Below are 16399 nucleotides of genomic sequence, written 5' to 3'. Positions count from 1 at the left end.
AACATATATCAAGCTTAGTCATAGTCGAGTATATAAGTTTTCGAACGAGCTTTTGATAACTTGATGAATCTCTAAGTATAGGATCTTTATTTCGAGATGATCCCGTATCATGTTCGTCGTAGTTAATTTGATGTTCTACTCGATTGGAATAACAACCGATTTACATCCCGACAGCCTAGGTTCTAATATGATTTCCAGTAGAAATTTTCTTTGGTCGAGAGAGATTCCTTGATCGGATTGAGTGATCTCAATCCCAAGAAAATGTTTCGGTGGTCCCAAGTCCTTTATATGAAAAGTGGAATTCAAATACATCTTAAGGCTCTCTATGGCAATTTTGTCGTTCCCCATAATGAGTATGTCATCAACATATATCATCAAGTTAATAGACAACATACCTTTCGTCCATGTAAATAGGGCATAATCATATATGGATTGCTTGAATCCTACTGTCATGAGGGCATGAGCAAACTTGGTGTACTATTACCTAGAAGCTTGTTTGAGGCCATACAGGGATTTATAGGGACGACATACTTGATTCTTCCCCTATCTCCATAAACCCTGAGGAATATCCATATAAATTTCTTCATCCAGGTCCCCATGAAAAAAAAAAGCCTTATTTGGTGTAATGGCCAATCGCATAGAGCAACAATTGATGAGGAGGAATGGATTGTCACATGTCTGGCTACTAGAGAAAAGGTTTCACGGTAGTCAAATCCTTCTAGTTGTGTAAAACCCTTAACCACCAATTGAGCCTTGTATCGTTCAATCGATTTGTTTGCTTAATACTTGATTTTGTATGCCCATTTGCATCCAATCAGTTTTCGATTTGGGGCTGGTTTTACAAGCTCCCATGTCTGATTTTTTTATTAAGGCCTACAATTCAGCTTCCATAGTTTTAGCCATCATGGATCGGAAGATGCTTTCTCGTAACTAGATGGTTTCCATTCTTCGATATGCAGCTAATACAACATCTATGTTCTGGAGGAAGTTCATGGAAAGAAACATAGTATGAGATTAGATAATGAATACCTAGTGCATTAAGTGCCACACAAACATAATCCTTAGTCCATGTTGGTAGATGGCTGATATGACTAGAGTGTTATGGAGGATCTAGTTGGGATGGAGATGATGATGATTCCTCCATAATAGGACATGGCAAAAGACTAGAAGCTTCATCAATGGGCATGTACTCAGGAGTTGGTGCTAAAGAAGATAGTTCCTCAGTTGTTGCTGGGGAAAGAACTTCATTTAAAGTTGGTGCTAATGTCGGAGTAAAATTTGGAATCTCCATAGGTGTAGCGCTCAAGAGCTGGAGATAATTCTTTTCAAATAAAAATTGATGTGAATGAGCCATGGTGTCCAAATTCTCTTTTGATGACCCTACTTCATGAAATGGAAAAAACCTCATGAACAACAATGTTTCTACTCACAAAGAATTCTCCTGTAGAAATCTAAAAGAGAGACAATATCCTTTCTGCAAGTTTGGGTGCAAGTTTGGGTAGCCCATGAAAACACAAAGTCGGGCACAAGGACCCATTTTTTCTTGAGGGTCCACTGTGGTGGCATAGCATAAACAACCAAAACTTTTAAGTAATCCAGCTCTGCTTCCTTCCCATAAAGCAATTCATACAGAGTTTGTCTACCAAGAACTTGAGTGGGCATACGATTGATCATGTAAGCTACCGTGATTACACAATCTCCCAAGAAATTTTCTAGAATAGATGCTTGGAATTTTAGTACGCGCGCTACTTCTAGAAGATGGGGATGCTTACATTCTACTACTCCATTCTATTGTGAGGTATAGGTACAGGAGCTCTAATGTAGTGTGCCATAAGATGAAAATAAGGAAGCACATTGCTAAAAATTCTCTCCCATTATTAGTGTGAGTCCGCTGAATAGACTTTCCAATCTGATTCTTTGATAAAGCAATAAACAGTTTTAAATAAGAGATAACTTGATTGGACTACATTAGAAAAACTCATGTGACGTGAGAATAATCGTCCACAATTGTGATAAAGAAACGAGAGCCATCACGATGCATTGTATGGTGGGGTCCCAAGATATCAACACAAATTAAAGAAAAACGTTGTTGGTTCAAGTATTGCTAGAATGAAAAGGGAATCGTGATTGCTTTGCAAGAGGACAAATGTCACACTAACGGTAAGGAAAAAAAGCACTATGATCCATTCTTGAATGTAAAAGGAAATTCTTATCATAGGTAGTTAAGTAACACAATGATTTTGTATTCAAAGAAATGGAAGACAAGTCAATACTATTTGAAAAGTTGGTCCAAAAAAAAAAAAAATCTTTAATAGTCGAAAGGGCTTGAAAGAAGCAAATATCACAATCAAACAAGACTTGGCAAGAATTTTCTTTGCAAACTCTAGATATAAAAATGTGGTTAAAATGAAATTATGGGACATAGTGGACATTTTTTAGAGCGATCTGAGGACTAAAATTACTTTTCATGTCATTGTGACATAGGTGACATTTCCATTTGGAAGTTGAATGGAAATAGGAAAGTTCTTCCCCTTTGTATAACATAAAAGAACCCTTTGTTGCAGACTATATGATCACTTACTCTAGAATTAATTATCCATGCATTTCTTGAAATAGAGTTTATTAGACAATGAGACAAACCTAAAAAACTCCCTCCTCTATTGGAAGTCTCCAATTTTTGCAAAGCTCACATAAGTTGTTGATATTGTCCATATGTAATGGATTGATCACCTGTATTAGCATTCAGACTAGTTGGGCCAGTGAGTGGACATGCTATTGAAAAATTCTTTTATTTTTTCCTCTTTCTCCAAGTTTACCATACAATTTCCAACAATTATCAAGAGGGTGATGCAAGTGTTTGCAATACTCGCAAAATAATTTACCTTTTTCCTTTGGAATTTCGCCCATATTTTTGGATAACACGGCAAAAGTCTAGCCATTAGATGCTTTGGCTATCCCTTCATGTCCACCATCCAATTCAACTAATGAACTGACGGATCTTGGATCGTCCGATCTCAAGGCATATATGTTGATTGATCCACGATCGTCCAATTGCAAGAAATAATATGGACTGTTCGCTCTATCCCTCTTAAGCATCTTCTCAAGTATTCCCAAACCCTAGCGCCGCTGCTCTTCATTCGTCTTCTAGGGTTTTGCTTCCAAACCTTCGCCATGAGCCGCGAGCAAGATATTCTCGCTTGCTTTGGCGTGATCTAGCTTGAAGAGTTGCTGACTTTCTTTTTGGACCACGGGTTGGTAAATGTGGTTAAGCGATGGTACTAGGTCCATAGCCAAGATCTGCGATTGGAATGTGAGGTATGAGTTGTTTAGAATCAAAAGAAATCTCGTGGCTTTCTCTCTTCCCTTATTGCCTTATAATTTTCTAAAGTGGCTTCGAGCCATTTGAGTTTTTCCTTTGCTGTCTCCAGTTCATTCCAGAGTGTGGACAGCTTGTTGAAGCATATGCTGCAATGGACATGTTTCCTTGCTTCAACTCCATTAGTGTCCAGTTGAGAGAGAAAATCTTCACTTTGTCCAATTTTCTGTATCTCTCTTTTATATTCTCCCATATATTTTTGGAATCCTCTATCGAGGGTAGCCTGATTGTGACTTCTAGGGCCACACAGTTCCCAACCCAAGTTCTCACCAACTAGTTATATTTTCTCCATTGTTGCGCCATACTCAAATTTGATGGAATTGGGATGGTTCCATCGAGGAAGCCACTTTGTCCCTTATGACCAGAGCTCTTCAAAACTCATGTGCCCACGTCGAGTAACTTTTTGATCCAGTAAGTTGATGCCACATAAGTCGTAGCTCTGGTCCATCGTTGATTGAGACATACGGTGGAACGTTGGGCTCTAGTCGCCATCGGTAATCGCGATGGAATACGGTAGAAACCCTAGTGGAAAAACCAGGTAGGGATTTGTTTCCATACTTGAATTACTTGACCCAATTCCTTGTCTCGCATTTGGAAATCCCACGTAGGGATTTAGTCCCATATACCAGGGTCGTTTGACCCGATTGCCTACCTCACATTGATTAAATTCAACCTAATAGGTGTGCTTGCCTAGTTTACGGCTGGGGGGCTACCATTCGATTGGGCATTACTCTGGTGGCCCAAAAATCTATGCAATGATGCATTTAGGCTCGGCCCAAGGTACCTCGAATTGAAAAATGGCCACTAGTAAGGATGGCCCGCAAAAGGTTGGCTCGGAATGGGCTGGCCTGGGATGGGCTGGCCATGTATTTGTTGGGCTTGAATGTTTTGCTATTGAGATCCATGAATAACCACCGATGTGTCCGGGATTGGATCTTGAACTTATGAGACTTGGGGCATGGTTTCTTCTTAGCAATGCTCTCCGGAAGCTGATGAGTCATTGTGATAGTACAAGAAAGTTTTCTTCGCTTGCTTCTCTTCTTTGAAATTTGATTCCTATGCCAACGCCAAAGGATTGACTCTGTTTTTGCAGGTTAAAGTTCCTTCGGCAAGCAATCGTTTGGTGTATGCGGAAGCTAAATTAGGAGCTTAATAGCTCTAATGCCATGAAAGAAGACAAGAAGCTAAGGGAAGATAGAAACAACGTAGAAGGACCATAAGCTTTGGGGAATTTTTGTGTATTCTATTCCACTCTTTACTGTTGTACAAAGCCGTGTAAGTATAGTACAAATGTATAAAAAGAAAGGAAATTATATTCAATAAATCAGATCTAGTATTTAATTGATTCAATCCAATCATTGATTGATTTAATGAATCAATCTTAATCCGAATAGATTTTGTCCAGCTCCAACGTATCTTCCAACATATGTCAATCAATCATGCCTAAATACAGGATAAATCTAGCTATGTCGAGTCATATGAATGCTTTATCAAAAGTATCATATGCGTAATAAGGAATCCATTACTTCTAATAGCAGAAGAGCATATTTAATATTGCATCTCTTGGCTAAACCAAAAAGTCAGCTGGGCTATTTACAAATTATTTCACATTATATTATACAATTTTTAAACCGGTCATATCTCTTCTTTTTTTTCCTATTTCCTGTAAGACTGCAAGTGTTGTTACATTATCTAAACTACTACATAAGTGATGTTAATAGAACAAGCTCGTGACAAGCTAAATATATTGATCTGAACAAAGCTATTATGATCATTAAGAACCAACTCTGAGAGGTGTTGAGCCATGAGGGAGTTGTGAGCGTGACATGATTGAGACTGAGAGAAGTTAGAGTGAGAGGTGTGAGCAACAAGTGTGTGTAACTGAGTCTAAGTGAGAAATGAATGGGAATTAGCATTTTGGAAATTTGGAATAATAAGAATTAAAAAAAAAAAAAAAACTAGTCCGAGTGGGTGGGTCCACATCTTGAATTGAGAACCATACTAATATTCACCAATTCCATATTTTAAGATTTGAGAATCACTCAAAACTATTTGCTTATGTCTAGTTTAATTCGATCGAGTTCTTTTGCTCATCTCTATTACCAATTCCACAATTCTTGCTGGTTACCTATTTTAGTCAATATGTGCATTTTAGTTATTGACATTGATGAAAATGGTTTCTTAGGCTTTGGTAGCCCATTTGGAGATGGTCAAACTTGTCCATTGCCTATGAGGGATCAATCAAGCTGCTGATTGGGCTGTTAAAGCCAACCAAAACAAGACTTTTTCCCATCGATTGATTATATTTACCCTCTTAACCTCTTTAGAATATTTTATGTTAAAAAACTCAGCTATTCGACCCTAGTAGAGTTCGTTTTTCATTCATACGGTTGAATGAAAGAACCTTTTTGACGGAAAAAAAAGGAGGCCAAAAGAACGCTACAAGTGCCAAAAGTTGGCACAAATGGACACTTAAGTGCCAAAACTTATGAATGTGACACTTAAGTGCTATTTTTTATGAAACATGGGACACTTGAGTGCCACATTCGGCGAACCTCACCAGAAATCCTACGTGACATCTTTTTTAATTAATTTTCTTGCTTACGTGGCTCACCGGAAAGCTGATTCAGCAAAATACACAAAAAACGATGTCATTTTGATATAATTTGAAATTTAATATAAAATTTAATTTAATTTTAAAAATAATAATAATAATAATAATAATAATAATAATAATAATAATAATAATAATAATAATAATAATAATAATAATAATAATAATAATAATAATAATAATAATAATAATAATAATAATAATAATAATAATAATAATAATAATAATAATAATAATAATAATAAAAGGTGGAGGAGGAGAAGGAAGGCGGCCGGCGACTAAGGGCTTAGCCCTTGCCACCGCCGCCTCCCCGCCGTCATAGGAAGGTGAGGGAGGGAGGAGGAGGGAGGCGGCCGACGGCTAAGGGCTTAGCCCTTGCCACCGCCGCCTCCCGAGCCGTCATAGGAAGGTGAGGGAGGGGCCGATGACCGTCAAGCCGGTAGGGGGCCGATGACCCAAGCCGATTGACGGTGAGGGCCTGCGTGCCCTCGCTCAAATCTAAGGCGAGAGTCACGACCCTCCCCCAAATTTGGCTAGGCGAGGGCCGCTAACCCTCGTCGAAAATGGCCTAGCCAAGGCCCGACCAACCCTTCCCCCTTCATCGCTGGCCCTTCCTAGTGGCGGCGACGGTGGTGGTGAGGGCTCAGCCCTCAGCCGCCCCCTCCTTTTTCTATTTATATTTTAAATTTTTTAAATATTTTTATTTTTATTTTTAAATGTTTTTATAAATTTAGTTTTTTAATTAAATTTTATTAATTTTATTAATTTGTATATTAATTTTTTTTATCACTTTAGCACTAAATCAATGATGTTGTTTTTGCATTGTCTAGCCACGTCGTCATGCAAAACAATGCGTTTTGCACTTACTTCATCGAAAAATTGCCACGTCAGCATTTTGGCCATATTGACACTTTAAGTGATCAATTTCGCTTTGATTTTGGCACTTAAGTGTCGCTTTCATAACTTTTGACACTTAAGTATTCTTTTGTGCCAACTTTTGGCACTCTAGGGGTCCGGATGTCTTTTAATATGATACTAGAGTCAAGTTCTACCTGTCTCTCTTGTGTGTGCGCCCATGCCCATTAATTAAATTCCACGGCCACTTTTAATCCCACTTGCACTTTGGTTTTGGGTTAGATGTTCGAATACCTCCTAAAGACAACAAAGATTTAGGTGAGAGAGTGTGAAGAAACTAATAGACTTTTAAAAACCAAAAAATCCTTTGATACTAAATAAGCATTACTTCCTTGGAATGAATTACTAATTTGTTTTCTTGCATTGTTCGATCTCATTGTACGTGAATGTGGACATCAATTGTTTTGGAATAGAAAGCAGTGCAGTGTTTTTATATGCTTTCCGGAAGAATCACAAATAAAATCAAAGTCTCAGGAAGTTTTCATTTGTTCATATTTGTTGATGCCTAAATTTTTATCATGCCATTTAGTCTTTATTACAAAAAAAAGAAAAAAGGAACCATACTCATACCAAAATAAAAATATCAATATTGCACGCTCTTGCAGCAAAGGAAGAGGAAGGGGAGACAATATTCAGTGGTTGTCAACAGCCAGTCAATTGCTGACGTGACGTGTTTTTTACTTAAGCCCAATAACAAATCAACAAGTGTAAGCTAAGATGGAATAAAAAAAAAAAACTGTTTTTTCTCTTCTTCGTCCTTTCTCTGCCAATCTGGTTGTCTTTCATGGTCGTCAATGCTTCCTCCTTCATCATGGAGCACCACCCCATTCAGCCAGCATCCCCACTGCTTCTGGCGTCACGTGCAGTCAACCGAACCGAAGTTATCCCTTTGTCATGCTCGCAGTGCATGAGCTAGTTGTCCTGCACTTAGTGGGCCAAATACTCATTGTTATACTCCCAGAGGAGCACGCTCTCCATGTTGTTGTCCTACAGCATTGCTCAAGCTCTACTATCCAGCTAATCCAACAAAATTGCCAAAGTTGATATGAACAGCTGGTTCAAAATTACCATCAAAATTGATATTATTTAAGACTTACAATGATGGGTCTTCATCAACTGCATCATCTACATCAGCTACTTGAGCTACATCAGCTACATCAGCTACATCAGCCACTACATCAACTACTTGAGCTGTATCAGCTACATCAGCTACTTTAGCCGCATAGCTGGATGAGTAGCTTGAGCCGCATGAGTTGCATGAGCTGGATGAGCAGCTTGAAGTGCATGAAATTCAAAAGCTGCATCACTTGAGCTCCATGAGCCGCATCACCTCCTTGAGCTAGATGTTCATCCACTATCCCAAATAAAGCTCGAAAGTCATCCCTTTTCTAGGCATTGATTTATGTGCAAACTACGATGTCACATGACCTATTTGAGAGTCAGAAAATGTTTTTTGATCCTTGGAATGCTTGAGTCGACAATTGTGAAAAATCTAAAACAATGGGGAAATTGCCAAAGAACTCCCTAGTCAATTACATGAGTCCACACGTAATACCTCCCATTCGCCAGCACCATCTCTGCCTAATGGTAGTAAAAGAAAACATACTTAAAAAATGTAAATTTGTGCCGCTAAGCCCAATCCGAAGGTGGCTTGGGACTCTTGGGCCTCGGCCAAGATCCACACATAAATTTCAATTGAAAAATCAATATCTTTTTTCCTATTCTGGTTCTACACTCCACCTCCGTCGGCCAACACCACCAATCATTGCCAGATTGCCACCACTATCGAGCCTCTGTTTGAGCAGCGAGCATCACGTTCTTGACGCCATTGCGCCGCCATCAACGCGAGCTTGCCGTTGCCAGAAACCCGTGAGTTAACCTCTTAATCGTGGATTAGGGTGTTAATTAGGTTTAGGGGTAGATTAATTCAACATTAATGGTAGTTAGTATTTGATACTTTTAGTTTAGTCTAAATTGCAATTAAGGATGGTTTAGATTAAATTTAAGTGTGATTAGTTTAAGTAATTACAATTATATTAAGTAACCATGGTTAGATTAATTAATTGAGTTTAGTTTAATTAATCGTGATTTATTTAATTAATTGTAATTTATTTATATAATCGTTATTTATTTAATTAATCGTAATTATTTTAGTTAACGTCGATTAATTTTTAATTAATTATACGTTGGCAAATTAATCAAGTTTAGTTTAATTAATTGCAATTAGACTTATTAATGGTAATTAGCATAATTAATCGCGATTAGCTTAATTAATGATGGATTAACCGTTAAGTAGAATTTTATACTCGTTTCTCTGGATGAGATTGTGTGCAATTCCAACTGTTTGCGCGTTTGATGCTATGCTATTGATTGTTCAATTATAGATTTTTATTTACTTTTTTCAAATGAAGTTTTATGAGTAAGAAAATAGCAAATTATGAGGTGTTAGGTTTGAACGCCAAATTTTACGTGCAAAATAAAATAATGAGGTTTTAAAATAGAAGCGTGCAAAGTTTGATGGGTTGATTTTAAATAAGTGACCACGTTTTATCATATAAATATATTAATCCAGTTATGCCTAAAGAAGATACACGTGCGATATATGTGCAAAAAAAAAAAAAAAAAAAAGTAGCTTCTTGTTAGAGATAATTAAAAATTTCTCTAGGATAATTTCTTTTTTTTTTTCCATATTTGAATTACTCTATTGATTTTGCGTATTTCTCAAAATCACCTCCTTGAGCTGTATGTTCATCCATTATCTTGAATGAAGCTTGAAAGTCATCCCTTTCCTGGGCACTAATTTCTATGCAAACTACGATGCCACATGGCCTATTCTGTGTGCACATATCTACTCCTGCAGAGAAGATTGCTGCCATGAGAAACAAGATAACTAGGCAAGTGAAAACATCTAAATTTTCTCGAATTTTGTTCAGTTTTATGAGTCTGTTGAAGCATCTTTTCCGAGGAATGATTGCTGCCGTAGAAATCTATCAGGAGAAGTAGAGAACTGTAACATCTTTCAAGTCAATCTATGATAAGAAACAAGATTAATCGCAGGTGTTTGGGTTTTAGAACTAGGAAGATGACCATGTTAAAATTCCGAGCTTTCTCCCATGAATATTGCTAGTCTGTTTATGTTCCCTCTGCATTGACGTATAGATAATTAAGAAATAATCTAGATTTCTTCTTTGTTGTTCTACCGATTGCAGTTATGTCGACAGCAAGAAAGAGCACTGGTATTCCTCGCCAATGATCATAATGAAGGATATAGAAGAGTTGAACAACGTGAGGATTGCCATGTGGCTGTGCCACAAGATGAATCACCAGGACATGGGAGAGAAGTTTACGAGGCGATCCCTCTTGATTGAGGAGATGGTCAAGATGTTCAGAGAAGTATACGTTGATGCAATCTAGATTAGTTTAAGTAATTATAATTATATTAATTAACCGTGGTTAGATTAATTAATTGAGTTTAGTTTAATTAATAGTGATTTATTTAATTAATTGTAATTTATTTATATAATCATTATTTATTTAATTAATTGTAATTATTTTAGTTAATGTCGATTAATTTTTTATTAATTATAAGTTGGTGAATTAATTGATTTTAGTTTAATTAATTGCAATTAGACTTATTAATGGTAATTAGCATAATTAATCACGATTAGCTTAATTAATGATGGATTAACTGTTAAATAGAATTTTATACTCGTTTCTCTGGATGAGATTGTGTGCAATTCCAACTGTTTTCGCGTTTGATGCTATGCTATTGATTGTTCAATTATAGATTTTTATTTACTCTTTTCAAATGAAGTTTTATGAGCAAGAAAATAACAAATTATGAGCATCAAGTTTGGATGCCAAATTTTACGTGTAAAATAAAACAATGAGGTTTTAAAATAGAAGTGTGCAAAATTTGATGGGTTGATTTTAAATACGTGACCATGTTTTATCATATAAATATTCTAAAATAATATATTAATCCAGTTATGCCTAAAGTGAGATACAAGTGCGATATATGTGCAAAAAAAAAGTAGCTTCTCTTGTTAGAGATAATTAAAAATTTCTCTAGGATAATTTCTTTTTTTCGATATTTAAATTACTTTATTGATTATGCGTATTTCTTAAAATCACCTCCTTGAGCTGTATGTTCATCCACTATCCCGAATAAAGCTCGAAAGTCATCCCTTTCCTGGTCACTGTGCAAACTACGATGCCACATGGCCTATTCTATGTGCACATATCTACTCCTGTAGAGAAGATTGCTGCCATGAGAAACAAGATAACCAAGCAAGTGAAAACATCTAAATTTTCTCGAATTTTGTTCAGTTTTATGAGTCTGTTGAAGCATCTTTTCCGAGGAATGATTGCTGCCATAGAAATCTATCAGGAGAAGTAGAGAATTGTAAAATCTTTCAAGTCAATCTGTGATAAGAAACAGGATTAATCGCAAATGTTTGGGTTTTAGGAAGATGACCATGTTAAAATTCCAGGCTTTCTCCCATGAATATTGCCAGTCTCTTTACGTTCCCTCTGCATCGACGTATTGATAATTAAGAAATAATCTAGATTGCTTCTTTGTTGTTCTACCGATTGCATTTATGTCAACAGCAAGAAAGAGCACTGGTATTCCTTGCCAATGATCATAATGAAGGATATAGAAGAGTTGAACAGCGTGAGGATTGCTGTGTGGCTGTGCCACAGGATGAATCACCATGACATGAATCACCAGGAGAGAAGTTTACGAGGCGATCTCTCTTGGAGATGGTCAAGATGTTTAGAGAGCTCGACATCCAATATTGGAAGCAAGAAAAACAAATCCTTACCCTAGCCCTAGGACACGTTTTGATCCCTTATTGGTTCACAACCCCCAAAAATCTTGTTCAAAATTTTCTTATCTCTCGACTTCGAAGTCAGTGTGCGCAACAGACCAAAAAAAAGTCAGTATGAGCGAAAATATTTTTGTGCGCTGCTACATATATATTGGTGATGATAAGTGGAGAAAAACTTACTACGATTAGAAAAAAGATATAAAATTTGGGTCCATAAAGAAAGGAAATAACGGCAATTTCAAATCAATAGAAAGGATAAAAAAGGAAAGATTTAGAATGAAGAGACCTGTCATTTTTTTTATTGTCGTCAGGCGCAAATAATAACCATTTTATTCTAAAAATCAATTTTTGCTAGAAATTTATTTACCTAATCTATTTTATGTACGAGTTTCTGAGCAAAAATACGCGTTTGATAACAACACAAAATTTATGTTCTCGAAATAGAAATTTGTTTGATAACGATACAAAATTCCTCCTTCCTGGGCAGTGAGAGGTAGTTGACAGCGACATGTGGTGGACAGTTGATGGCGGCGATTGGTAGATGGCGAGCGGTAGGTGGACGGTCACGACTAGCAAGCAGCAAGCAACAAGTGGACAAATGACTATTGGAGCTCTGATAGCAAATTGAGAATAATAATATACAGAAGATCGGTATATATATATATATATATATATAGCTTATTTATAGGATTTATCATATAAATATTCTAAAATAATATATTAATCCAATTATGCCTAAAGTGAGATACACGTGCGTTATACGTGCAAAAAAAAAAAAAAAAAACAGCTTCTCTTGTTAGAGATAATTAAAAATTTCTCTAGGATAATTCTCTCTTTTGATATTTTAATTACTTTATTGATTATGCGTATTTCTCAAAATACCTCTTTGAGCTGTATGTTCATCCACTATCCCGAATAAAGCTCGAAAGTCATCCCTTTCCTAGGCACTAATTTTTGTGCAAACTACGATGCCACATGGCTTATTTAGGAGTCCGAAAAAATGTTTTTGATTCTTGGAATGCTTAAGTCAACAATTGTGAAAAATATAAAACAATGAGAACATTGCCAAAGAACTCCCCAATCAATTATGTGAGTCCATACTTGATGCCTCCCATTCAGCGGCGCCATCTCCGCCAAATAGTAATAAAAGAAAACATACTTAAAAGATGTAAATTTGCACTGCTAAGTCCATTCCAAAGGTGACCTAGGACTCTTGGGCCTCGGCCAAGATCCACACATAAATTTCAATTAAAAAATCAATATCTTTTTTCATATTCTGGTTCTACACTGCACCTTTGTTGACCAACACCATCAATCACTGCCGAACCGCCGCCGCCGTTGGGCCTCAATTTGAGTAGCGAGCGTCACGTTCTCGATGTCGTCACGCCACCGTTGCCGCGAGCTCGCTGTCACCGGAAACTCATGAGTTAACCTCCTAATCGTGGATTAGGGTGTTAATTACATTTATGGGATAGATTAGTTTAATATTAATGGCGGTTAGTATTTGTTAATTTTAGTTTAGCCTTAATTGCGATCAAGGATGGTTTAGATTAAATTTAAGTATAATTATTTTAAGTAATTACGATTATATCAATTAATCGTGATTAGATTAATTAATTGAGTATAGTTTAATTAATCATAATTTATTTATTTAATCGTAATTTATTTAATTAATTGTAATTATTTATGTTAACGTCGATTAATTTTTAATTAATTATACGTTGGCAAATTAATCGAGTTTAGTTTAATTAATGGTAATTACACTAATTAATCGTAATTAGCATAATTAATCGTGATTAGCTTAATTAATGATGGATTAACCATTTAGTAGAATTTTATACCCGTTTCTCTGGATGAGATTGTGCGTAATTCTGGCTATTTGCACGTATGATGCTATGCTATTGATTGCTCAACTATAGATTTTTATGATTGCTAGACACCTAGAGTACCAAAACTTGGCACGGAGGGACACTTAAGTGTCAAAATCGAAGTAAAATTGATCACTTAAAGTGCCAATCTGACCAAAATGCTAATGTGGCGATTTTCTGCCGATATAAGTGCAAAATGGTATCGTTTCGCACGCTGATGTGACTACATAATGCAAAAACAACGTTGTTTTTATGTTTGACGTGGTAAATAAATAGTATAAAAATTAATTAAATTAAATTTATTTAAAACATTAAAAAAAAGGGGTGGGGGAAGGGAGGCGACTGAGAGTTGAGCCCTCGCCACCACCACCTCCCCCGCCGCCATTGAGAAGGGCCGGCAACAAAGGGGGAAGGTCGGTTGGGGTCGGCCCTCGGCCGACTAGTGGTGAGGGCCCATGAGCGCTCACCGGATGCGGACGAGGGCTCGCGAGCCCTTGCCACCCTCCTGCTTTGTCGCCGGGAAGGGCCGACGATGGTGAGTGGAGCGTCGGCCGAGGTTGCTAGGCCGGCTAGGGGCCAACAACCTCTAGCCGGGGGCCCAAGCAACCTCGGCCATCCGGTGACGACGGCTCGCGAGCCCTTGGCCCGGCCAGGCAAGGGCCATCGACCCTCGCCGAATCTAGGCAAGAGCTCGTGGGCCCTCACCGCCAATTGGCCAAGGGCTGGCGACCCCGACCGACCCTCCCCCCTCCATCATCGGCTCTTCCTGACGACAGCTGCGAAAGCTTAGTTCTTAGCAAAGCCTCCCTTCCCCCCTTTTTCTTTTTTTTTAATATTTGTGTTTTTATTTTAAATTTTTAAATAAATTTAGTTTTTAATTTATTTTTATTAATTTTTATATTTTTTTACTACATCGTACTAAAACGATGTCGTTTTTGCATTATTAGCCATGTCGCATGCAAAACCATATCGTTTGCACTTATTTCGCCAAAAATTGCCACGTCAACATTTTTGCCGGATTGGCCCTTTAAATATCACTTTCCTAATTTTTGACACTTAAGTATCCCTCCGTGCTAAGTTTTGCCACTTGGACTATACTTCTGCAAAAAAAAAAAAAAAAGTCTCTTACTATGCTATCAAGTATCAAGTACAATTTATGATAACTTGAGGAGAGTCGCTTTGTTTAAGGTTGCTCAATGCAAAGATTTTCAATGCACATCACAAGATAAGACAAAAACAAAAGAAAGGAGAGAACTGAACGTCCGAAACACCATAATAAGATTATAATATATGATATTTTCTTTAGTCAGAGCATTGCGCGTGCGATTTAGAGGATCTTAAATTATATGAAATCTTCCGATAAAAAAAAATTATATGAAATCTGATGAGATAACTCTAGCAAATTCGTATAGAAATCTTGTAAGAAACATATGTAGAATTTATGCGTATACAGATTCGATCTATATGCGGACATAATATAGGAATATCTGATGGTTATTACATTTTATATTCCTTTCAGTAAAACCTTTAGGCCAATACTGAAAATTAAACATTTGTCTAATGGACCATGTGATGCTATAAGTGATCACGACAAGACTGGAATTGATTTCAAAGAGAATGAATGTGCCCAAGACAGCTTATGTAAAACAGGGAAAATTGTCTAATTAGTCCTAAAACCTATTGCATGACTATCAATTCAATTCTAAACTATTTATTTTTGCTAAATTGAGTTTAGATCTTTGCAGGAAATTATAATGTAGTCTTTTAGTCTGATTTGTTTATTTTATTTTATAGAAATCACTAATGTGGCAAGGTGCCATGTAGAAAAGTCGGCAATGATTGGATTCCTACGTTAGTAATTTATGATGAAAATTGATCAAAAAGATCTGCATTGAAGTTTCACACAATGGCTGAGGACTAAATTAGCAAAATTTGAAAGTTGAGGATTGAATTGACATTCGTACAATAGGTTAAAATTGTTTGGATAATTTTTTTCCAAACGACATATTCTACAATTTTATAACAAATTGAAGGCCTTGGTCTCCATCCTTTTTTTTTTTTTTTTTTGGGTCAAAAGATAACTTATATTAGATTAGAAAGCAATACAAGCGGGTGCCCTATCGTCCGAAGAGATAATATTTAGGAAAATAGATGGAGGGAAGAGAAGCCAGCTTGTAGGTGGGCCTTGATCCTGTGGGCTTTAGCGGCCCCGTGCTAGGTTTGCCGACGCCGAACATGTTGAAGCGAGAGATTAGGGCATTGCTGAAGAAGATCGAGAATCGCGAAGAGATGGCGTTCCGTCCATGGCGGCCGCTGTTTGCGCGAACTATCTCCACCAACGTTAAACAATCGATTCGATCACATAGTGCTTTGAAGATGGAGTCCCTCTTGGATCAGCCGTTGAAGAGCGGATATGAGGGCATAGATCTCGGCTTGGAAAGCCGAATGGCGAGCACGGATCTAGTAAGCATATCGGTTAGAATACCTTTACTATCTCTGTAAATACAAGCGATTGATCCTTTCTCCGATTCCATGCGAAAAGCCCCATCAATATTACACTTTATATATCCCTCCGTAGGCGGTTTCCATCCCTGATCTAAACTGACCAATTTGTTGTTGATCTTCTGTGGTGAGGGTTGTAAAACCTTGATGATGTTGCTTTGGGTAAGGGCATCATTGACGACTTGGAGAGGATCCAGTGGGATCTGACGAAAAACGGAATTATTTCGTTGCCGCCAAATCTCCCACATAACATGAGCGATCACTTCAAACTCGGAGACGCCAGGATGGAAGC

Source organism: Eucalyptus grandis, chromosome 7 (assembly GCF_016545825.1).
Source record: "Eucalyptus grandis isolate ANBG69807.140 chromosome 7, ASM1654582v1, whole genome shotgun sequence".
Taxonomy (NCBI): Eukaryota; Viridiplantae; Streptophyta; class Magnoliopsida; order Myrtales; family Myrtaceae; genus Eucalyptus; species Eucalyptus grandis.
The sequence above is the reverse complement of the archived record's forward strand: the minus strand, read 5'-3'. Positions refer to the sequence as shown.